The sequence below is a fragment of the Lissotriton helveticus genome, chromosome 6 (genome assembly GCF_964261635.1).
Source record: "Lissotriton helveticus chromosome 6, aLisHel1.1, whole genome shotgun sequence".
NCBI lineage: Eukaryota > Metazoa > Chordata > Amphibia > Caudata > Salamandridae > Lissotriton > Lissotriton helveticus.
Window position 1 is genome coordinate 128,816,796 of NC_136067.1, and position 25,760 is coordinate 128,842,555.

Consider the following 25,760-nt stretch of genomic DNA (forward strand, 5'->3'; position numbering starts at 1 on the left):
CGAATTGCCAAGCCATGTCTTCCCTGGACCGGAATCAAGCATCCAAGGACCGATTTCTGGCTATCAGCCGTCTTCAGCCAGGATAGCTTGACTCCAGTGGCGTAGTGAGCACTGGACCCACGTCTGGGCATACCCTTCCCACATAGGGTGAACAGCAAAACACACAAGATGATGGACAGAATGTTGCACAATGGCAAAACATTCACCCCAGTCACAGATCTGGGTTTAATCCATCGTTATTTTGCTCACCAAGCCACCCCAGTTCAGACATGGCCATATGCAAATCAGTGTTGACCCTGTACCTCATGGGAACAGTGCAGACTGAACTGCCAAGCCATGTCTTCCCTGGACCGGAATCAAGCATTCTAGGACTGGTTTCTGGCTATCAGCCGTCTTCAGCCAGGATAGCTTGACTCCAGTGGCGTAGTGAGCACGGGACCCACGTCTGGGCACACATAGGGTGAACAGCAAAACACACAAGATGATGGATGGAATGTTGCACAATGGCAAAACATTCACCCTCAGTCACAGATCTGGGTTTAATCCATTGTTATTTTGCTCACCAAGCCACCCCAGTTCAGACATGGCCATATGCAAATCAGTGATGAACCTGTGCCTCATGGGAAGAGTCCAGACCGAATTGCCAAGCCATGTCTTCCCTGGACCGGAATCAAGCATCCAAGCACCGATTTCTGGCTATCAGCCGTCTTCAGCCAGGATAGCTTGACTCCAGTGGCATAGTGAGCACTGGACCCACGTCTGGGCATACCCTTCCCACATAGGGTGAACAGCAAAACACACAAGATGATGGACGGAATGTTGCACAGCGGCAAAACATTCACCCCCAGTCACAGATCTGGGTTTAATCCATCGTTATTTTGTGCAACATTCCGTCCATCATCTTGTGTGTTTTGCTGTTCACCCTATGTGGGATTGGGGTTAGCTGCCTCCTTATCATGGAGGGCAGCTGGTGATGCCCTTCCACATATAGGTAACTTGAGGGAGGATATGTAGGTTTGCAATGCTCAGGCCAAAAATTCCCAGAGATATTGCTGAACGATACAGACCAAGCTTACTTTGAGGTCTAATTCGGGCAAACAAGATCAGAAGAGGGGACAGTAGCGGGGCACTGACAGAACACAATGTTGTTTATACTAAACATTAAGATATATTGAAGAAAGAGCTTTTTGAGCAAAAAGAATTGAGAGGTGATCTGAGTTCTGCTATTCTTTTTTAAGAAATATTATATGCACAGAAAACGAATTCCCCTTATGAAGGCTCCTTGCTGAATCTAGAGGCAGTCCCATGTAACAGTAGGTAGTGAAATATGCCTAGGGCCAGCTTTAGGACTGGTGGCGCCTGGTGCAACAATAATGTTTGGTGCCCCACCCCCAAAAATTCTCCTTCTTGGATTTCTCACTACCGGCGGGCACGAGTGCCCCTCATACCTCCATAGCTCCTCTCTTACATACAATTTATATGTTTTATAAAGCAGTGGTAAAGGCTGGATTTACTAATAAGAATGTATATCTAGCCAAAGGAACCCTTAATAGCAACATTATGAATAGATAATAAAAGAATAGGGGTAAAAAACATAATGTCCTAACCTATTTGCATGCAGCTCTCTGATGACAGTTCTTAACAGTCACTTTTCTATATTAGGGTTATATCTTATGAACTGTGGTGACAAAAGGATCTCTGTGACAAAATCAGGAATCCACTCAGCTAGCCTCATAAAATAAGGCTCTCTGATCTGCGCGGTATGCTTACTTTGCAGAAGGCATGTTAACCCCCGGCGCTACTTTATGGTGAGTCAAAACTGCCACTAAACAAAACTCTGATCTCTCTCCCTTGCAGGAACATTAACCACAAGAGTTATCTTGACATTTTTATTGCTGCCAAAAAGATGGAGGCACAAGGAACCCTGCTGCAGGTGTTTTTAAATTGTACGGTATTGGTAAACACAGCCCCCCCAAGGTTAGTGCGACTGCACCAGTTTATCCGCCCTAAAGCAGGCCCTGAACATGCCACATGTGGCCACTACCTCACTAGGATATTTTTCAGTAAAAACTTTGATGACAGCACTGATGTATACAATGATTGTCATATCTGTGTAAATTATTCATTTTAATTTTTGACGCTGAAGCATGACAGCAGATGATATTGGCCCTAGCATATATTTAATTTGGAGGTCTATAAGTTTCAATACAATGTAACGGGTTCCAGACATGTTGTAATGAAGGTGTACCCTGGTTAGCTGTAATTAGTGTGCAATCGACCTCTTTATGCAAATGCTGACTACCATAGTACTAGACAAGGATAGTAATCAAGAAGGTAGACTGTCGGACGCCTTAAGGTGCTCCCCTATACATATTCCGAGGTGTTGACTAGAATTGAAGAAGAATACATATGAATATCTTCCAGAAAGAATGATTAAGGAGGCTGATGGGCTACTTTCATAAAGTTCTCTCAGATTTTGTGAAGCTCTGTTTCTGAATTGCATCTGTTCCTATGTGACTATGTCTCAACAACTGCACAATAGCAAATGATCAACAGGGCACCAAGTATATTTAAAATCGAACCTTGAGCAATTAATAGTGGGGGATGTTCTCCTACCGGGATGTATGAAAAAATGTCACAATCTCAGAGTAGATTTGCCTGATGTAGAATGATTTTCTCTTCACAGCACTTAGTCATGGATACTCAGGGGCATATTTATCAATATGTCATGCAGTGCAGCAAGTCACCTGGGTGTGTTGCGTGACAGGAAAAGGGAAGGAATATGCCATATTTAACACAATAAGGCTCATTCCGTCCTTTTCCCAGCGGTGGAGTCCAATGTTCTGCCTTGTGCCAAAGCAGGCACTCTTGCACCATGGTGCCTACATTGTAAGTAAGCATGGGTGGATTTTACGAATTGGCAATACGCGAACTTGCGTATTTACGGATTCGCAATCCGCAAAATCCGCGAACTCTCGCGAATTTGCGGCTTTTTTTTTGTGTGTGTTCGCAAGGATTTCTGCCAGTTCGTGAGGGTTCTGTACCAGTTCGCAATTGCGAACTTACTTGTCGGCTCGCAACGGCCGTGACTATGTTGTTTCTACATCTGGTTCATCATCACAGGTTCACAGCACCCTCTGTTTCACCACTGCCACCCTCTGGTACACCCATGCCACCCTCTGGTACATCACTGCCACCCTCTGGTTGGTTTATCACTGTAGATTATGGGGGTGAAAAAAAGCAAGCACACCTGCCCTGCTTCAACTGACATGAATTAATTTGGGGTTGATTAATGTGTCACTGAATTTAAACTTCCAGTCTGGCTGGCACCTGCTTCCTTATCTGTAATTTGCTGAACCCTGAAGGGGCCCCTCAGGAAGCACTACAGGGAATGGTTACTAATGATAAGATTGAAATTTTGCACCTGCTGAGTGCTTTCAGTTTTGTCTGTAATTGGATTCTGTTGCAGTGTAATTTTTTTAACAGGACCTTTGTTGTATACTTGTAGCTATTCTCTGAGCCTGCTGTGAGGGTCAGAGCAGGGTCATAGAATAGTTGCAAGTAGGCAAATGAACTCTGAAGGGGCCCCTCAGGAAGCACTACAGGGAATGGTTACTAATGATAAGATTGAACTTTTGCACCTGCTGAGTGCTTTCAGTTTTGCAAAAATCCAAATATCCAGCAGCATCCAGAAAAGTAATCCTTCCAGGTCAAGATCCAAATCAAAGTGACCAGCACATGAAGAAAGCACTGGGAGGAGCCTGGTGGACAGGAACAGGAAGTTGGAGACTGTGGGGCACTTCCTTCCTCCCACCCCCACCCCCCAAAATGGACTCCTTGCAAAGAAAAAGTGCAGGCAAATGTCAACCTGAGGAGTTATTCTGATAAAAATCATAATTTTCAAGGTTTATGCTGCCTGCTGGTGGATTTCTTGTGCGAAATTGCAAATTTTGCAATCTCGCAATTGCGAGATTGTCGCTGCCCGCCGCATCTATGTGTTCGCAAGTATTTACTCCCGCGAAATTGTATAGTATTTTAGTTGGCAAGTGCGACCAAGCAAAAAATCCGCTTCGCACGGATTTTACGAATTTTCGGCAAGTTCGCGAGAGTTCGCAGATTACGAATTTACCGAAAATCCGCAAAATCCGTGAGCGGAACGGATTTTACGCCCATGCTTAATTGTAAGCACAATTGTTTTAATGCAGGAAGGACCCCTTCCTGCACAAAACAAACCCCTGAGTCTTTTTCCTCTTTCCACGAGTGCTGCAGAATGCAGAAAAGAGGAAAAATAAACATATTTCTCTTTGTTACGCCTACCCTGGGAATGCATAGCAGTGTTGATGTATTCCCATTTTGCAAGTTATGGTAATTATGGAAATACGTCAAAATCCATGGGTTTTACGTGGAAACACTCATGCACGACCCATGAATGCCTTCCAGGGGCAGAGTAACGCAACACGGCGATTTGCGCTGCATGACTCTGGACTTATTAATCCACTCAGGGCCATGCAAGGTGGTCTTGCATAGCTTGATGAATCGCTTTTAGGGTTGTGGCGCACATGCACCCCATTGCATGGTGCAAAAGCAATGCAACCCTTTCATAAATATGGCCTTAAATTTCAAGCATGTACAAAATACACCCTCCAGCATAAGATTCTTACAGGTCTCATATGTCCGTGCTGTGGGACACTGGAGGGCTATGATACTGGGCCCTTAAGATGTCCCTTCAATTGTTTGCCTACTCTAGTAGATCCAGCTATAACAGGGCAGCAGTGGCGTAGCTAGGCCTTTTGCTGCCCGTGGTGGCGATTCCCCCGCGACGGCTGCAGATTAGAGCGGAGGGGGAGGACGCCGCTCCTAAAACATGTGCTGCCCGGGGTTGACCGCACCCCACCATGCTACGCCACTGCAGTGCAGGAAACTTTGGGCCACTATGTGCATATGAGATTTTACAATCCCCCCATTCTAAATCCCCTGGATTAGGGAAGGAGCAGGATTTTCGACCAGACAGTAAATCCCTGCCACAACAACATTCTTGCAAGCGAGGAAATACTTGTGGGTTCTGACCAACCACTTCTTACCAGACTGGAATCAGAAAGGCCCCTTTGGGGATAGGTGCAAAAGAGGACTTTGATGGGAGTACACTGTAAGTTAACATTGACAGACTCTTAGGGGGCAGAACAAAAGGCAATCTTAAGTACTGCAAACAGTATACATATTGGATGCCCCAAGAAGAGTGCCTATATCAGGGTCCCAGTGGAGGCAGGGTGAGCTTTAAAACACATAAACCAACTCCTGCCTCAGATCCTGAATATCTAAATTAGAGAGTATAGACTTACTAATCAGGTAGCGAGCTTAGTTTAGGAGGAAATAAAAAGTATTGTTCCCCAGGGACTAAGAGAATTAGAGCAAGCAGGAGATGTCTCACTGCACAAGCAAGATAATTGTGGAACTCCAAGTCTGATGAACTAGGACACATTAACAACCTGCTGCTCCTTGGGAGGTAAAACAAAATAAAACACATCTTTTCTAGATATTGTCTCCTGTGTTGACCTCTGGACATGGAATCCCAGGGACTTATCTAAGGTTTAAAAGTAACATTTAAAAATAGGGCGTTTCTGTGCAAGTAGACTCGATGGATACAGACACTACAGAGAATGAACAAGCATTGTCAATGCTAACAGATTTGGTTATCTGGCTTATACATAATAAATGTGCCTCTTCAGTCATGTAGTCACTGCAGATGAAATAATGGGCGAGCAAGTAGCCGGTTACCACTTTTAGGGAGCTGAAGTGTGCTTTAAAAATGAAAAAAAGGAGTAGGAAAGAAGCGAAAGGGGACCTATAAATTGAGAAAATGGAAAAATAAAGGTTTGCCCCGTGAGCCCTGGCACTGAAGCATACTAATTTTTGAGGTGATGTGCCCATGTGATCATGTAGATGGCATCACTCACAGGTCAAGAGAGCCAATGGCTGAAGTGATCTGACCCATTGTCCCAAGGCTGTTTATAGTTATTGATTGAAGCAGAGTGTTAATGACACACAGAGAGGCCAATCGAACTAGAAGGCTGACCCAAAGCCTCGCTACATATATACAAGTATTTATATATATATAACATATCTATGTATGAATTGTTAATTATTTTTTTTATAAGATCCGGTCGGACAGGTAAGCCTGTCAGGATTTCTGCAGATATTTTATCAAGCATTATTACAGTGCAAATCTACTAACTCTTGGATTTGACAAAACCAAAATCCATCCTTGCCTACAAGGTAATCTGTGAGATTTCACATAAGAAAATGCATATACAGCTTTCATATAACAAAATATATACATAGTGTAATAACAATGCAGCCTTAAAGACCAATTGGCCTTAACATATGCATTTTATACTTATGCCCAAGCAAAATTTAAATTCTGCAATGTAATTTGCTTGGACCCGTAAATTTTATGTTATAATTGTTACCCAAAATTTCCTACATTATACCATTTTGTCAGTTTACTTAATTCTGCTGCTGTTCACAGTAAAGTTATAGTGCAAGAGCAAAACAACAACCAGAACAAGAGCGGCTTTTGTTTGCAGCTATTGTGTTTTTTCACTTTTTCAGTGCAAAATGCATTTCTTGGGTCAAAAATTGATGCAAAGTTGCATTTTGCACTAAAATATACAATTAAATAAAGGATTTGCATTTTGCACAATTATGTGGAATTCTACATAATCTTCCAGACATTTTGCATAATTACACAAAAGTAAATAACGACAATGTCACATACCACTATTCATAATACATAAGTCAGGACTACTGCATTTGTTGTACCTTTTCATAATAAACAGATCAGACCTATGGCATCTGAAAAAGCTTTCCCATTGAACCAATCATGCCAATAGCGGTTAACATGGGCATGTCTCAATAACCAACTCAGTCCTACTGAAACGAGCATAAACTGTTTAACAAGGCAGCCAAGAGGTATACTGAAAAAAAGAACTACAAATATGTTCACAATTAAGTTGTCAAAATAACATAGCATGTCTCATAAAAGTTTGAATAAGTATTAGCATATAGCAAATCTATCACCACAGTTAGTTTTAGAGGGTCAAAAACACCAAACCCGTGCCTGCAATGATAATCTGTATATAATGCATATAGCCTTTAGCAACAATCAACGCTTAAAATCCTACTGCTTTTGACACATGCTTTTCACAAAAAGGTAAGTTAGACCTGATGGCTTTGTCATAACTTTATCCAATGAACATATCAAACTTATGGAATCAAATGTTACATTTGCCAATGAACTATAACCCTTACCATTAGCTTAACAGCATAATCAGGATAGGCTATTGGAGTGTGAATATATTGGCAATCATCATGCACAAAGGTATAAAATTACAAATATGTACAAAATGACAGTTAGCAAAACAATAAAGAGCCCCATTCTAAAAGGTTTAACAGGACTCATTACAATAAAAATCTTCTACTCCCAGGGTTTGTCAGAGGTGGAGACCAATGCCAAAAGCCTTTCCCACCGCAGTAACCTGTAGGATTTCCTGGAACAAAATCACTGTCTACAGCTTGCAACGCAGAGGGATAACTGTCCACCGTTAAAGGCCTGTTGGCTTTAGCATATGCTTTTCACAATCAATAAGCCAGTCCTACTGCTTTGCTATAACTTTTCATGATAAAAAGCTAAGATCTATGACATCAGGAATAACTGATCCCAGTCAACCAATGACACATATTGCCTTTATCCTTGGTTTATAACCATAACCAACTCAGGCCTACTGTATTGGGTGTAGGCTTTCACATAAGACAACTATCAGGCATAGAGTCATAAACGTATAAATGCATACAAAATTACAGGTGACGAAACAGAGATCTCCCTATCCTAATAGGGCTCAAAGAGGGTTTTCATTGTGAAAAAAAACCCTATAAGCTTTCATAGAGGGGGCAACTAACACCGAAACCCTTGACCACTGCAGTAATCTGTAAGATTCTACTTAAGAAAATCTCTCTGTAGGTTTACAACAGAGTAATAACACCCCATCTATGACTGACTTTAAATTATACTTTTCGCAATAAATTATGTCAGGTCAACTCCTCATAATAAGCAGATGAGGCCTGTAGCCTTGATCCTTGGCTTGCCACCATAACCAGCTCAGTCCTGCTGTATTGAGCACAAGGTTTCCCAAAGGCAAAAAGTGCTTGACAACAAGCTCTCTTTTTCAGTGGAAACAAACAACTACTCAGTGCCCAATCAAATGCTGCACTTCAGGGAAACAACATGTGGGCAGAACCAGAGCCCCATTTTCATTAGTATTTATGGAAGTTCTTTTTCTGTTAATTCGATACTAACTGGTGACAGCTGCACTGTCAAGCCACACCTAAAAAGAGCATGCTCCTTACAGAAGGAAACCACTGGGGAAAACAGCACCCAGCAACTTACAGCAGCTTTGCTAGCTTCAAAGTGAACTGCTGGGCCCAAGGCAAAAGACAGCTGCAACCCATGAGAGACTGAGATCTGAGAAAGGTCAGTGATCATTCTGGCTGTTTTGCTGGTGTCTTAGTGCTTGTGGTCTCCTTTTTAAGACACGTCTAATCAGCGAGGACTCGCATTCGAGAGCAGTATTGATTTGATGATGCTGTGCACTTTCAAAGAAACAGGATATTGTGTTGACATCTTCTACAGAGACAAAGTACTGTTAACGCCCTTGGCATCAGAAGTCTAGCAGTGAGCAGACTGTAGCAGCCTTTCAAATTTCCTGGCTGTATAAATAAAAAGAACAAAGTAATAGGTCATTGGCAGCTTCCCTTAGAAGCGTAGCATTTTTTTCACACTGGTTGTGAAAATCTGCAGTAGGCTTACTGCCGGTATATGTGGATATGCTCTGTATAGGCCGGGACCTTATTTCAACAATGCCAGATGTAGGAGTAGCGATATAATGCACTCTTTGACTCATGATCACATCACTGAGTGGCCTATTGTTCCTTTCTTAATTCCTAAACACCTTCCAATTTGCTCATGAATGTCTAAGTGAAATTTAATAAGCAGATACAGCAGAAGGTTATTAGGGTTCTTATAACCCAGTTTAATTTCACTTTCTGCTGCTGCCTTCAGTACCTTGGAGACAGGGCAGCAAAGGCAGTACCAGGGTGTAAAATCTGGCATCCTTGGCTTGGTTTTCTCCCTAACTTTTCGCCTTCAGATCTCTTGTTTTGCTATATTCATTTTTGCTGGCTTTGGAACTATGCATGTCTTACCACTAATAACCATTGCTAAATGCTTGTGTTCTCTCCCTAAAACAATCAGAGGGTGTAGTTGACAGTTGGGCTTTGTGTATTCTTCCTAGACAGCCACACATAATGGGGAGCTTAGATATGCCTGGATGGGCCATCACTGGCAGGATAGGGGGAGAAGCTGGTCCCAACCCCACTTACAATCAAATAGGTTGTGTCCTGTCTCCACACAAAGGGATACATACCATCTGTAGTTAGTCTTGAGGCAGGGCAGTAAGGCAGGGCATCTCTGCATTTTAAAGACATGTGTCTAGAAGCTTCTCCCCACTTCGAAGGCGCAACTGGATATATATACTGGACACCACCACTTCACTACACTTCTGTACCTGTGGATACTCTGCCAGGAAGAAAGACCGCTGTGCTACTGATAGGACTGCCGTTCTGCTGGACTATTGCTCTGAATTACTACAGTGCTGCTGTGCAGACATGCTGCCCTCCTGCCTGGGTGAGAGGGACTGGACCTGCATCTCTTGAACCCAGAACCCAGAGTGAAATAAGGGCTAGTTGGGTGGTCTTCAGATCTGAAGCCTCAGGGACACAAAACGCTTCCAACAACCTTGCACCTGCACCTGGAGTCTGGCATCTGTGTGTCCAGTCTGCCAAGTGGTGCCACCCCAGTCCTGGTGCTCAGCTAGCCTCTGCAGATCCAGCAGAACCGACATATCTCCTCTACTGCATGGCATAAACCTGAACAGAACCAACGCATCACTGCTTCTGCGTGGACTAGACCCATTGCAAAAAATTCCATCGCCTCCTCGGCCTCATCTGAACTACCACTGTGCAATGCATTCTCTGCAGAGGCCTTCACATTCCTCATTGATGGCAGCCTTGACGGTGACACTGTACTCCGCATCACAGCCTCGCGGAACTGATGCATTGCCCTGACTGGGCACTGTATCTTTGACACCAGACTTCACATCACAAGCCCCGTTGGCTGGATTTTTAATGACGATGCAGGCCCTCACCTCACAGCATTGTCGCATCTCGGAACCGACGTATCGTTTCAGCTGCGCGGCACATCTTTGACGCGGATCCTCCCAAAACTCCACAAACCAGGATTTGAGGTACTCAAATCAGTGGGCCTGCTGTGTCCCTGTAGTTGGCCTGTGCTCCTTCGGTGTCAGCCTAAACTAGTGACTTTGTCCCGGTACGGTGCAACCAGATATCCACAGTTGGCAGTCTATTTTCACTAAAGTCTTTAAAATTGCATATCTACGGTTCTACTAATTTGATTTTTGTCTTTTTTTGTCCTTTTTTACTTGTTGAAGAAACTCTATTTTTCTAACTTTGTGGGGGATCATATATGTGTGGTGTTTTTCACTTCATTACTGTCTGAAGTATTGCACAAATACTTTACACATTGCTTCTAAGCTAAGTCTGATTGCTCTGTGCCAAGCTACTAGAGGGTTGAGCACAGGTTAATTTAGGGTTGACTTGTGCCTCATCATGGCAAGGATTGTGGTTGCTGCTTGACCAGTGCTCACAACCCAGTCAACCAACAACCCAGTTTCTTAGTCAGTGGTATCAGATAGCCAGTAAAGTTTAGAAATTGATACACCTAGTCAGTTCTTTTGAGAAGAACTGATTATATATTTTTACTCCCTGTTGACACATTTTCAGAGACAAGTCTTCAATAAAATGCATACATCAGCTGTAGCCCTTTCACTGCCCTTCGGATGTAAAAATATATCATAAAATGGATAGAAATTAATAGAAACACTGGCATTGAAAGGGTTAGAAAACCGCATTACTCCCTACTTCAGAAACAGTGGATTTGCCACCAGGTTCAGCTCTTCCTCAAAAAATCAGATGATTTTCCACTATCACCCTCTCGATAACTGATCATCGGCTGTTTCACTGAAGCTAAGTCCTCTTTTGTGGCAGACGATAAAAGAGGAGCATTGACATCCTTGGATTACCTCAGTGGACACACCTTTCATGATCCTTCAGCTGATGATGATTATAAATTATTTATAAGGCAATCTAAACAGCAAAAGTATTCTCGCCAATAGGGTCCTTGGATATGTAGAAAAACCTGCATCCAGGTATTGGAACCGTGTAGAGAAGCTGCTCTGTGCTCAAAGGGTTCCACGATTGGTCTAAGACATTACTCAAACTCTGCTGAGCTGGACCAGGAAGGTGTCTGATACATGAATATAATCATGATGAGCTTGGCTCAGCATGCTATGTCAATTGTTATGCCTTTAGGATGTTCACCGCTTATCCAGGGGAAACAATCAGGATATTATATTAAAACGATGGAATATCTAGAAATAATTGACTGCTAACTGAAGTCAACCATTGCTCATTCCTCACCACCACTCTGACTCAATGCAGACTTCTAAATATTGAGTTGATTGACCATCAAATTCTCCTTCAAATGAGTCGTGTATGAAAGCCTTGGCGGGTCTGACACCATCATGCCCTGCTTGATGTATCTGCAAAACTGAACACCAAGGCATTGCAATATGTACAGAGCCTAGCCTAATGCCAAATCATTGTGTACAATTACTTTCAAAATGCATTTATCTCCTCAATGCTAAAAAATATGGACAAAGTGATGAATTGAGCAAAATGATACATAGCCTCTTATTCAATTAAATGCAAAATGAGCAACAATGAGGACTAACTCTATTACATGAGCATGAAATGGGAGTCAGACTAGACAGTGTAACGATGGCCATGATCATTGATATAACAAAGGAGCCTCTGAGTGCCCTAGTCGACGAGCAGCTGGCTGAGCTAAAGATGATAAAGTGCTTAGCTGACAACAGGAAGGTAAGTCCAAGTGCTTTGATGGTGATGCTTTCTTGTCAGGGGTCTTGTTCATCACTAGATCAGAATTTGGAGACAGGAGGCAACATGGTAATCAGCACTCATCACGGCGATGGCTTCTTATTAAATCAGGGGTGGTGCTATACGTTAAGACCACTTGTTCTGGCACTCATTTATTGCCAAAGGCCCAAGCTATGGCCTTTTTAAGTGCTTTGGGACCTCTCCCGGTGGCAAATTTACATTTTGCCTGGAGTGCTTAAAATCATTCATAGTCCTTTCATGGAATGAGGTGAACAGATATGACTCTTACGGCTATTATAGGGGTCTCCTTATCGAGTATAAGTCTACGGAGTAAAACTTTGATACATAGTCTAATGATAGACATAAGGCTTAGAGATCAACACAACAGATTTCGAGTCTTTTCCTGTAGTGCACAAATAGGGTTAATACAGGAGAAATGCTTTTAGATAAAATCAACCTGGGTAGCCATCTTGAAGTCTCAGTTTGGGGGTATGAAGATCCTTAGGCCAGAAGGCAACTGTCCTGAGAGTTCCTACGGCTCAGGAATCTCAAAGTACAATTTACCTATAACATAGCAGACTATGGGTGATGACTTCAGGGCGCTTTATTGTCCAGTGAAGAGATAACCTGAGTGCTAAAGATGAGTGTATACTGTTAAAGGCATCCATGTTTGGGATGTCTTGGGATGAGCCAATTCCAGGAGCAGTAACACTATCTGCATGACTTAGGAAGTCACTGGACTGCCTTCCTTGTCAGCCCTTTAACGGGAAGCCTTAAGAGCAGAGCAAGGTCCTTGTTGTAGTCACCTCTCTGTCAAAGAGAGGGCGGAGGTTTCATCAAGACAAGCTCGAGTGATCTCTCTGAGAGACTAGCAAAGCGCTCAGTGGAGCTCACAGTCATTGCTTCAAGGTGCTATTTCCACTAAAAAGTTGAAGAGGGGATACGGCAGCCAGCGCAGTAGCACCCGGACCAGGACTGTGCCAGCCTTTAGAGGCAGTGTGCAAGAAGAAATCTGAGGCATGGCTTTGCATCTCCCACAGAATCCAAATTACATGGTTCCCTGTATGCAAGAGTAAGATAGTGGAATGGCATTCTCGCCAGAGCGTAGAGTGTACAGTGCACAGATGCCATCCCGTAGGAGAGAAAATGTGTGAATACAGAACTTCAAAAAACCAGGCAAGTACTGCATTATCACCAAAACTTAACTTGGTGGCCTCAGAATGATCTGACATATAAGATTGTGTTCTGGCCAAAACCCAAAATGAGTGGTTGCTATTCCTTGCGAATTTCAAATGAAGCAAGAATGCAGATGTTTGACTGCCCCACAGCAGTCCATAACCATTACCCAACTGGAAGGCTCCCACCACGGGGATCAGTGGCCAAGCATCTGCGTCGGCCTCTGTAAGCCCCGTCTCCTGGACAGAGGCTTTTCGACAACTCAAGAGGTCTTCCTTAGGGACTTCTCTAGAGCGAACCTGTGGTTGAGGAACCCAGTTTGGACAATGTTTGAGGCCCGTGCTGGCTTGTGTCATCTGACCTGCAGGAACTTTTCAAAGACCGAAAGGAATATTTTCCACTGGAAGGAGACTTGCCCCTATCCAGATCCTATCCCTTGTCACATGGTCTACCCACTGATACCAATCCTACTAAAAAATGTACCCCTGAGCATTGTACTTCCCTATTGTCCCTGTTAACAATGCTTATTTTATTTATTTATTTATTCATTTAAAATATTTGTAGACTGTTCACTGCAGCGGGAGAGCCACTTCTCAGAACTGAAAAGATTAACTTGGTGACCAAGGAAAGAAATGGAGAATGGGAAAGGGTAAGAGGAAGACTTACTAGAAGATGGGCTGTCCAACCCTTTTTAAGATGATAGACTTGCAGGTTACTCTGCCTTTCACTTCTTCAGGGACCTTGAGCGCCCATTTAGGAATTGCTTAGATCTAAGAGTAGATCAAAGCCTAGACATGACATTTTTAACACTTCAGCTATCTTAATCTCAACAGGGCCTTAGAATAAACCCTTAATTTGAGACCTAATTCCAAAACCCCAAAGGACAACTTTGACCATTTTGTTCTGGTTGCCTCTTTAATGGATTAGTCTTTTTTTATAATGGATTCTGACTTTTTTTAGAATTCCCTGTGTCTGTACATTCCCTTCCTTTTCACATACCTTGTTATGAGTGCGCTCGATGCTATGCATGCTCAGCACCTCTTACAGGTTCTTCCCCTGAGGTTCTCTTCTTCCAGAGGCCGAACCCCTGGTGCCCCAAAGATCTCTATGCCCATGCTTCTGTACCACTTTATTAGGTTTGGGTATAGAGGAAGCTCAGATGGAGCACACTGGGACTTCGAACTTCTCTGCCCTTCCTATGTGGTCAACAACTTCCTCAAACGAACAGACTACTGATGCGGTACTACAGTCTTTAGTCCTCAAAGTGGGGTCCGTGTCAATTACTTCATCTGTGAATCCATATCAGTATTGGGGCATAAGGCTGTGCCAGAGCTTAATATGCAAATTTTAACTGGGATCCTGAGTTCCAAGAGGATGCTGGGTAACACCGATACATAACCACCAACAGAGGCTCCCTTAGTAAGTGAACTGGTCATGCTTGTCAATTTGTATCAGGCGGGCAACTAGAGCCACATTTCGGGGGGGGGGCTGAAAAATATTTCGGGGGGGGGGGCTAATTCTTCCAACCACAGACAGAGTGGCTGTAAGAATGGGTGAACACAACAAAAGCCTCATTTACAATTAATGGTCTTTTAAAGACCTGTTAAGTACTCGGGTGCGGCTGCAATTAGATGCTCGCCTGCCCGCGAATACGTGTCAGCCGGGGCTGACACACACGACGGGGCGGGGGGCTGAAGCCTCGTGAGCTCAATGGGTGTTGCGCGCCTGATTTGTATAATACTCCAATTGACAAAATAAGAAAATAAAAAATTAAAGGTTGTTTTAAAAACAAACAAAAAAAAAACAGTAGCTCCCTTAGTGGTGGGTGGGAAGAGGGCTGGGTACAACCTGCTTAGGCGCATTTAACCAGTAGTACAAAAATTAGGGAAAACACAACTGAGTTCTGAAGAGCATAGAACTGACAGGTTCCACGGCAGAAGAAGACCATTGACCGCGTTCTATCGCCAAAGCAGGGAAGCCCATCAAAGTATTGATTAGTCTGCGCTGGCTTTTGCCTGGAGGAGGATCAAGTTGGCCCTGGCCTTCTCTGCAGGACCACCCCGAAACCTTTTGCCTTCACCCCCACCCCCATTTTCCTGAATTTGTTGGCATTATTAATGCTTGTTTGCTGCATAAATACTTTACAAGTTGCCTGTATGGTAAGCCTAAATGCTTTTGTGCCAAGCTACCAGAGGGTTAAGCACAGGTGAATTTAGTGACCTTTGTGGTTCACCCCTGTCAGGATTGTGGTTGCTGCCTGAGTGTGGCCTAGAACCCCTCCCCATCAATAACCCAATTGCTTACATTGATAATTAGTTCTCCAGCTCCATGGCGCTCATGTTATCAACCTTGAAATGATGAAAGGCTGGCTGTGTGGACCTGATGGGATTTGGATATTTGACTGTGGGGGGTCTAACTTAGTGAGTGAGCAAGTGAGATACTTATGGGCGCTTCTTTCTCCCGAAGGCCTTTTGGCGCTAACACTGCACAGTGATGGACTGAGAACGGAGTCACTTCATGTTAAAGATGAGGCCTCGCGCACATTACAGAAGACCTAATGATTTGAAATAGGCCAAGTGAAAGAGGCAGACGACTCTGCAACTGAGGGGTCAAGACAGGAAACCCCGTGCCCCCGAGGGCAGCTCCAAGCGCAAACACAGTGCTCCGAGAAGCAGAGAATAAAAGGGTCCAGGGCGAGGGAGTCCCGCGGGATTCACTAGGTGCCTCATCAATCAATGAAGCCCGGTGAGTCAGGCAGAGGAGAGGGCCTCAACCCGCTGACAAAAGGCAGCCCAGATCCCTACGGAGGCTCCATTAGTCCAGAAAGCCACCAGAGCCAGCAGGAACAATCGTGTCTGGTCATTTTGAGATAAGCAGCCCTTTCACCGTTCTCACTCGAGGCACTCTTTTGTCGTAGGGTTGTGTTGGAAACAGAAGTTGCATTACAGGCATGCCAGTAATTCACCTACAACATTGATGGCTCTCTACTGTGACGTAGCTGTGTACGTCATCGGGTCTCTGTGCTGCAGGTGGAGGCAGAAGGGCTCGTGCTCCCTTGATTCTGAATGTCACATCATGTCCGAATGCCAGAACGTGTGTTTACATTTTACTCGTCTGCATACATTTCTGCATACATTTTGCTCGTGTGCATTCATTGTACTCTATAATGCCGCTGTATACTGGCCTAGAGTCGGCAGCTTTGCTTTTCCTTCCTCTAAAAGAGCATGCGCGAGGCGCACCGACGCATTCTTGCGCACAGGATGGTAAGCATGTCCCTGTAAGAGGATTACGGTCCCCAGACTGGAATACAAAGGGCGGGGGTGTCACACATTATGTTTTCCCACAAGCGGATCCTGGATAGAAAGACCCAGTCTAATTGGATTGTGTTGTGTGCGTGAATCCGCACAGAGCCGCGTGATCCATAACACTGCAGCGTCTTCCATTTCTCAATGCACAGCACAGTACATAAGTCTGGGCTCATCCTGTGAACAGCCAGGGTGTCTGTAGCGCGGCACTGCCTGCTCTGTACTCGTCAGTCAGAGCACAGTATTTTAGTGTGTCTTCACCTGGTGCAGAGTCACAGCATCTCTGCTACTGCACTGGCTGCCGCGTGCTTGTCAGAGCACAGTATTTTAGTGCGTGCTCACCTGGTGCAGACTCATTGTGTCTATGTCACTGCACTGCCTGCTGCGTGCTTGTCACAGCACAGTATTTTAGTGTGTGTTCACCTGGTGCAGAGTCAAAATGTCTATGACACTGCACTGTCTGCTGCGTGCTTGTGACAGCACAGTATTTTAGTGCGTGTTCACCTGGTGCAGAGTCACAATGTCTATGACACTGCACTGTCTGCTGCGTGCTTGTCACAGCACCGTATTTTAGTGCGTGTTCACCTGGTGCAGAGTCATGGTGTCTATGTCACTGCAATGTCTGCTGCGTGCTTGTCACAGCACAGTATTTTAGTGCGTGCTCACCTGGTGCAGAGTCATGGTGTCTATGTCACTGCACTGCCTGCTGCGTGCTTGTCACAGCACAGTATTTTAGTGCGTGTTCACCTGGTGCAGAGTCACAATGTCTATGACACTGCACTGTCTGCTGCGTGCTTGTGACAGCACAGTATTTTAGTGCGTGCTCACCTGGTGCAGAGTCATGGTGTCTATGACACTGCACTGTCTGCTGCGTGCTTGTGACAGCACAGTATTTTAGTGCGTGTTCACCTGGTGCAGAGTCACAATGTCTATGACACTGCACTGTCTGCTGCGTGCTTGTGACAGCACAGTATTTTAGTGCGTGCTCACCTGGTGCAGAGTCATGGTAACTATGACACTGCACTGTCTGCTGCGTGCTTGTGACAGCACAGTATTTTAGTGCGTGCTCACCTGGTGCAGAGTCACAGTGTCTATGACACTGCACTGTCTGCCACGTGCTTGTCACAGCACCGTATTTTAGTGCGTGTTCACGTGGTGCAGAGTCACAGTGTCTATGACACTGCACTGTCTGCTGCGTGCTTGTGACAGCACAGTATTTTAGTGCGTGTTCACCTGGTGCAGAGTCACAGTGTCTATGACACTGCACTGTCTGCTGCGTGCTTGTCACAGCACAGTATTTTAGTGCGTGCTCACCTGGTGCAGAGTCATGGTAACTATGACACTGCACTGTCTGCTGCGTGCTTGTGACAGCACAGTATTTTAGTGCGTGCTCACCTGGTGCAGAGTCACAGTGTCTATGACACTGCACTGTCTGCCACGTGCTTGTCACAGCACCGTATTTTAGTGCGTGTTCACGTGGTGCAGAGTCACAGTGTCTATGACACTGCACTGTCTGCTGCGTGCTTGTGACAGCACAGTATTTTAGTGCGTGTTCACCTGGTGCAGAGTCACAGTGTCTATGACACTGCACTGTCTGCTGCGTGCTTGTCACAGCACAGTATTTTAGTGCGTGCTCACCTGGTGCAGAGTCAAAATGTCTATGATACTGCACTGTCTGCTGCGTGCTTGTGACAGCACAGTATTTTAGTGCGTGTTCACCTGGTGCAGAGTCACAATGTCTATGACACTGCACTGTCTGCTGCGTGCTTGTGACAGCACAGTATTTTAGTGCGTGTTCACCTGGTGCAGAGTCACAATGTCTATGACACTGCACTGTCTGCTGCGTGCTTGTCACAGCACCGTATTTTAGTGCGTGTTCACCTGGTGCAGAGTCAAAATGTCTATGACACTGCACTGTCTGCTGCGTGCTTGTGACAGCACAGTATTTTAGTGCGTGTTCACCTGGTGCAGAGTCACAATGTCTATGACACTGCACTGTCTGCTGCGTGCTTGTCACAGCACCGTATTTTAGTGCGTGTTCACCTGGTGCAGAGTCATGGTGTCTATGTCACTGCAATGTCTGCTGCGTGCTTGTCACAGCACAGTATTTTAGTGCGTGCTCACCTGGTGCAGAGTCATGGTGTCTATGTCACTGCACTGCCTGCTGCGTGCTTGTCACAGCACAGTATTTTAGTGCGTGTTCACCTGGTGCAGAGTCACAATGTCTATGACACTGCACTGTCTGCTGCGTGCTTGTGACAGCACAGTATTTTAGTGCGTGCTCACCTGGTGCAGAGTCATGGTGTCTATGACACTGCACTGTCTGCTGCGTGCTTGTGACAGCACAGTATTTTAGTGCGTGTTCACCTGGTGCAGAGTCACAATGTCTATGACACTGCACTGTCTGCTGCGTGCTTGTGACAGCACAGTATTTTAGTGCGTGCTCACCTGGTGCAGAGTCATGGTAACTATGACACTGCACTGTCTGCTGCGTGCTTGTGACAGCAAAGTATTTTAGTGCGTGCTCACCTGGTGCAGAGTCACAGTGTCTATGACACTGCACTGTCTGCCACGTGCTTGTCACAGCACCGTATTTTAGTGCGTGTTCACGTGGTGCAGAGTCACAGTGTCTATGACACTGCACTGTCTGCTGCGTGCTTGTGACAGCACAGTATTTTAGTGCGTGTTCACCTGGTGCAGAGTCACAGTGTCTATGACACTGCACTGTCTGCTGCGTGCTTGTCACAGCACAGTATTTTAGTGCGTGCTCACCTGGTGCAGAGTCAAAATGTCTATGATACTGCACTGTCTGCTGCGTGCTTGTGACAGCACAGTATTTTAGTGCGTGTTCACCTGGTGCAGAGTCACAATGTCTATGACACTGCACTGTCTGCTGCGTGCTTGTGACAGCACAGTATTTTAGTGCGTGTTCACCTGGTGCAGAGTCACAATGTCTATGACACTACACTGTCTGCTGCGTGCTTGTGACAGCACAGTATTTTAATGCGTGCTCACCTGGTGCAGAGTCATGGTGTCTATGACACTGCACTGTCTGCTGCGTGCTTGTGACAGCACAGTATTTTAGTGCGTGCTCACCTGGTGCAGAGTCACAGTGTCTATGACACTGCACTGTCTGCCACGTGCTTGTCACAGCACCGTATTTTAGTGCGTGTTCACCTGGTGCAGAGTCACAGTTTCTATGACACTGCACTGTCTGCTGCGTGCTTGTGACAGCACAGTATTTTAGTGCGTGTTCACCTGGTGCAGAGTCACAGTGTCTATGACACTGCACTGTCTGCTGCGTGCTTGTCACAGCACAGTATTTTAGTGCGTGCTCACCTGGTGCAGAGTCATGGTGTCTATGTCACTGCACTGTCTGCTGCGTGCTTGTGACAGCACAGTATTTTAGTGCGTGTTCACCTGGTGCAGAGTCACAGTGTCTATGACACTGCAATGTCTGCTGCGTGCTTGTCACAGCACAGTATTTTAGTGCGTGCTCACCTGGTGCAGAGTCATGGTGTCTATGTCACTGCACTGCCTGCTGCGTGCTTGTCACAGCACAGTATTTTAGTGTGTGCTCACCTGGTGCAGAGTCACAATGTCTATGACATTGCACTGTCTGCTGCGTGCTTGTGACAGCACAGTATTTTAGTGCGTGTTCACCTGGTGCAGAGTCACAGTGTCTATGACACTGCACTGTCTGCTGCGTGCTTGTCACAGCACAGTATTTTAGTGCGTGCTCACCTGGTGCAGAGTCACAGTGTCTAAGACACTGCACTGTCTGCCACGTGCTTGTCACAGCACCGTATTTTAGTGCGTGTTCACCTGGTGCAGAGTCACAGTGTCTTTGACACTGCACTGTCTGCTGCGTGCTTGTCACAGCACAGTATTTTAGTGCGTGCTCACCGGGTGCAGAGTCACACTGTCTATGACACTGCACTGTCTGCCGCGTGCTTGCCACAGCACAGTATTTTAGTGCGTGTTCACCTGGTGCAGAGTCACAGTGTCTATGACACTGCACTGTCTGCTGCATGCTTGTGACAGCACAGTATTTTAGTGCGTGTTAACCTGGTGCAGAGTCACAGTGTCTATGACACTGCACTGTCTGCTGCATGCTTGTCACAGCACAGTATTTTAGTGCGTGCTCACCTGGTGCAGAGTCACAGTGTCTATGACACTGCACTGTCTGCTGCGTGCTTGTCACAGCCCAATATTTTAGTGTGTGCTCACCTGGTGCAGAGTCACAATGTCTATGACACTGCACTGTCTGCTGCGTGCTTGTGACAGCACAGTATTTTAGTGCGTGTTAACCTGGTGCAGAGTCACAGTGTCTATGACACTGCACTGTCTGCTGCAAGCTTGTCACAGCACAGTATTTTAGTGCGTGCTCACCTGGTGCAGAGTCACAGTGTCTATGACACTGCACTGTCTGCCGCGTGCTTGGTAGAGCACAGTATTTTAGTGTGTGCTCACCTGGTGCAGAGTCACAGTGTCTATGACACTGCACTGTTTGCCGTGTGCTTGTCACAGCACAGTATTTTAGTGCGTGCTCACCTGGTGCAGAGTTACAGTGTCTATGACACTGCACTGTCTGCTGCGTGCTTTTCACAGCACAGTATTTTATGTGTGCTCACCTGGTGCAGTGTCACGAAAGGCTATGGTACTGCACTGTCTGCTGCGTGCTTGTCACAGCACTGCATTTTGGTGCGGGCTCACCTGGTGCAGAGTCACAGTGTCTATGACACTGCACTGTCTGCCGCGTGCTTGTCACAGCACAGTATTTTAGTGCGTGCTCACCTGGTGCAGAGTCACAGTGTCTATGACACTGCCCTGTCTGCTGTGTGCTTGTCACAGCACAGTATTTTATGTGTGCTCACCTGGTGCAGTGTCACGATGGCTATGATACTGCACTGTCTGATGAATGGAATGCTTGTCAGAGCACAGTATTTTAGTGTGTTCACTTGGTGCAGAGTCGCAGTGGCTATGGCACTGCACTGTCTGACGCGTGCTTGTCAGTGAACAGTATACAAATTGTGTTCCCTCCGTGCAGGGCCACAGGATCTGTGGCACTGCAGTGACTGCTGCATGCTTGTCAGAGCACAGTATTTTGGTGTGAGCTCACCTGGTGAAGAGTCACAATATCTGTGGCACTGCTCTGGCTGCAGTTTGCTCGACATTAATCTGCATTGAAGTGTGCATTCAGCCACTGCACAGGCATGCGACCCTGCACTGGCTGCAGTATGCTCGTCATTGCAAGGGACGGTTTAAGTGCGTGTTCGCCCGGTGCGGAATCGCAATGGCCTTTACACCGCACTGGCTGACCTATCAGTGCACAGTATTGTTTGTGTGCGCAATCCGTGCAGGGGCATCGTTGTGACCTCCGACCCCGGGTCCTCCTGCACACAACGCATTTTTTTATGAAATAAGTTGAAATGCTGTTTTGATATGCACTTTAATGGCCTTAAATGTGTAAATAAAGCATGTATTCATTCTTTCCTGCACGTCACATCGCAGTGCACGGCAGATGTGCGCTCAATGGCAGGGGGTGGCGAGTGAGTGGTATTGCTTTGCCAGTGGGCACCAGTTCCCTGAAAAACACATCCCCTCCAAACCGCAGGCGTCCTGTTTTTCACAGTAGTCTCTCTGTATCGCTAAGTGTTGTTCCCATCTGCCAGACCCATTATCTCTCATCTGTATGTGTTGTGTGTGTGTGTGTTTTTTCTTTTTTTTCTGGCTTAACATCAAACGGAATCTATTAGGCTTAACTGCATATTCAAGCAGATGGATTGAGCACTGACTCGCGGAAAGGCGCGGGAATTTTCCTGCCACCTCGTCTCCCACGCAGCGATTGTTTCTCGCTATTTTGGTCACACCACGGCTTGCCTTCTACTGACCCCTTGCACGTGTGGTGCGGCTGACCCACAAGTGCACACATATAGATCCTTGCAAAGAGAACTGCGCGTGCACCTGAGCACGAGGGGCTATTGTGCACAAAAAGTGCAAAACAGACAAGCCGTGCATGCGAACACACATGTACTTTGCGCTCGCGCACACATTGATGTGCACATCGATATACACATGCAACCATAATACACGCAATCACAAAAAAAAGCATGCGCATCTTCATCCATACGTGTGGAATGGAGGTCACGTGGGCGCTGCACGCGCGCAAACACAGACCACTCATAAGATGCAGTGGCATCTCCACAGTTCCCGTGGGACTCCGCCGCCTCGCTCGTTTTACCTCAGGGTCTTATGTTTTAGAAGTCCTAGTGAATATCATACGAGCACAAGGAGCATACCAGCTTCATTTTAATTATCTTGACACATAGTGGAGGATGGTGCACGCACACCCACACACGGCAAGCACCACTTGCACAGAGTACACTAGTGCAGCCCCAGTTCCACAGGGGTGTGCAACACTCAGACTCGGCGACCGCCGCGTGCAGTGTGTGCACAGAGCACACGCGCCGTGCAGTCCCTGTACCCACACGGAGCTGCAGCACTCACTCCGCTACCACCGCGTGCACAGACTGTGCACTGAGCACACTCGCGCTGCAGCACCAAGACTCGGCTACCGCCCCGTGCACATTCTCGCGGTGCAGCCTCAGAGCCCACACGGGGCTGCAGCATCCACACTGGGCGGCCACCGCGTGCATTGCGTGTGCACTGAGCACACTCCCGGTGCAGCTTCAGTAGTACCCACACAGAGCTGCAGCCCCGCACCTCTGGGTCCACCGGTGTAACAGGGTACGGTTCACCAGGGGTCTGGATGTTTGCGCGCGACGGGGACAAGATGCATTCCACGCACATACCACAAGGCCCATTAAAAGTGCGCCTCTCACACCTCTCTTAGATGTGCATGCTTCTGTGTCAGTACTGCTCTTTACAGGAACGCACACCGAGAGAAAAACTGAAATCACATAAGGAAATGGGCACCCCACTTTCTACACCCCAGCACCCCGTTGGCGCCTGTCGCAGCAGCTCGTGCCCACACGTTTCACAGCCGTACAACCAGCTGGCAGGATCATGCAGTGCCCACCACAGTCACCAGGTCGGGGTAAGAGTAAAACCGAGAAGGAACCGGCCCCAAAACAGTGGGTTTTTCCTAAAACAAGCCACGGGCATTTCACCGCCGCCTGCACCTTTCCAGGTACTCCCCGGCCCGCCTCACCACAGACCGCACGTCCCAGCCTCACCACAGCCCGCATGTCCCAGCCGCACCACCTCCCTGTTACACCTGCAACGCTCGCGGGAAAGTTCCAGCCCAGCCTGACAACGTCTTACCAAACACACTGTCCACTCCATCTGTTTGAAACACAACCTGCCAATTAGGGCATTCCACTCCCGCCACCAGCGGGTGGGTGTGCCCCGTGTTTATTACACCCGTTATTACAGAAATCAGAGGACGGCCTGACTCCGGGGAGGAAGCATCGGGCACTGCGTGGCACGACCGACCATGCATGCAAATAGATATTGAGACGCAGAGACATGCATGGGTACCTCCCTCCACACACAGGCACACACAAGTACACACACACAGACATAGCATAGGCACACACGGCGCGTCTCTGTGTAGATGGATGGGTGGGTGGGTGGGTGGATGGATGGATGGATGGGTGGGTGGGTGGATGGGTGGGTGGATGGATGGGTGGGTGGGTGGATGGATGGATGGGTGGGTGGGTGGATGGATGGGTGGGTGGATGGATGGGTGGGTGGGTGGATGGATGGATGGGTGGGTGGATGGATGGATGAATGGATGAATGGATGGGTGGGTGGATGGATGGATGGATGGATGGATGGATGGATGGATGGATGGGTGGATGGATGGGTGGGTGGATGGATGGATGGGTGGGTGGATGGGTGGGTGGGTGGATGGATGGATGGATGGGTGGGTGGGTGGATGGATGGATGGATGGGTGGGTGGGTGGGTGGGTGGATGGATGGATGGATGGGTGGGTGGATGGGTGGGTTGATGGATGGATGGGTGGGTGGGTGGATGGATGGATGGATGGATTGGGTGGGTGGATGGGTGGGTGGATGGATGGATGGGTGGGTGGGTGGGTGGATGGATGGATGGATGGATGGATGGGTGGATGGATGGGTGGATGGATGGATGAATGGATGGGTGGGTGGGTGGGTGGATGGATGGATGGATGGATGGATGGATGGATGGGTGGATGGATGGGTGGGTGGGTGGATGGATGGATGGGTGGATGGATGGGTGGGTGGATGTATGGATGTATGGATGGATATGTATACATTTATAAATACATCTACATACATATATGTGCAGCAATGCTCTGTTCGCCTAACTGCACCTGTATTTTATATACGGTTCCTACAAACATACAGCCGCGCTGCTACATATGGCCCAGCTATGCCACGGTAAACGTATTGTATGCAAATCTGCATAGATAGTTGAATGACTGCGTCTCGCTGTAAAGGGAAACATAAGCGTGTTATGGGCACGCACCAATTCACATTCCAAATTGCCAAACTGCAGAAGGGCATTAGTGCATCGTAAACAGTGAAAAGTCGCCCGTGGCAGCGGGCTCCCCGCGGGGGTGGGTGGTGGGCACTTACCTCTGCGGAGTAACTTGAAAGCCCGGCTAAGCAGAGGCAGCGCTGGAAGCCACTCGCCCACCGTCCCCGGTGTCAGGCATCCTTTTACCCAGGTGACGAGGTTTGCAATCCACACGTCCGAGTGCCACCCGGCTACCGAATCCCGGCAACTGAGAGCAGCGCCCCTTGCCCGGGGAGGTGCAGACGCGGGTCCTTCCCTGGCACCCCCGTCCGCGACACATCCAGGACAGAAACCGCCAGTGTGTGTGTTGTCAACTTGCCCCTTCTCCTCTCACGCGAGGAGATATCTCCCAAGGAAGCGAAGCCTCGGTACGTGCCAGCGATGCCGGCTCCTCGGCGCAGTCCTCGACGCGTGTGAGCTGTGGCTGAGAACTCCCAAGGTGCTGCCCACCTGCCCGTGCGGAGCTCGGAGAGAGCCGGGCACACACAGGCGCTGCCCGAGACACAGGAGCAGAGAGAGAGCTGGAAGTGTCGGTCCTCGGCTTGGAAGAGAGCGCTGCACAGGCAGGGGATGGGAGTGCACAGGCAGGAGGAAGACGCACAAGCGCGGGTGCAGTGAGTAGGCAGCCAAGGAGGCGCACGGGCAGGGGATGCGGTGAGCAG

General features: G+C 47.1%; 1 protein-coding gene across 1 annotated transcript in view; it reads right to left on the reverse strand.

Annotated features, from left to right (window-relative positions):
• The window catches only part of LRFN2 (leucine rich repeat and fibronectin type III domain containing 2), a 1,621,598-nt gene extending 1,596,099 nt beyond the window's left edge, over positions 1-25,499 (reverse strand). Inside the window, exon 1 of the mRNA XM_078647494.1 lies at positions 25,158-25,499. The gene's annotated coding sequence lies outside the window, so the exon portion shown is untranslated. The remainder of the gene's footprint in view (positions 1-25,157) is intronic.
• Between the last annotated feature and the right edge of the window lie 261 nt (positions 25,500-25,760).